Below are 513 nucleotides of genomic sequence, written 5' to 3' on the forward strand. Positions count from 1 at the left end.
ATTTTCAATTCAAGCAGATTCAATTATTCATATTTTTGAACTTTACAATAAAACTATTAACTCATAATTCTTGTGAGTAAGTTATGAATATTTTATCCTAATTAATTATATAAATACAATAAATATTCCTGTGGGATAAAATTTATTATATTTAGTATAATTAATTACAATTTAATGTCTAAATAATCTTTATGTGATCCTAACCAATCATAATATATAATTTTATTTAATTAGAGATGTTGTGGCTATTTTCTAATCAATTAAAATTATATGGATCACTAGACATTATTTATTTTAAATTGCATAAACAAAAATATACACAGTACTTCACATTTCATGCTACGTGAAATGGCGTATACAAGTTTAATATGAAGCAATTAAAAAAAATATGGAAAGCGGAAACAATTACCGCACTAATGAAACTCTTAAAAAATTTTCTTTTAAAATTATAAACATTTCTTTAACCAGAGTAAAAAAAAAAATGTTTAGTAAAATGAATAAGTCAAAATGAGA

The sequence above is a fragment of the Pinus tabuliformis genome, chromosome 5_2 (genome assembly GCF_031772625.1).
Source record: "Pinus tabuliformis cultivar Carrire ecotype Pingquan chromosome 5_2, CPIR1, whole genome shotgun sequence".
In the NCBI taxonomy this organism is placed as follows: domain Eukaryota; kingdom Viridiplantae; phylum Streptophyta; class Pinopsida; order Pinales; family Pinaceae; genus Pinus; species Pinus tabuliformis.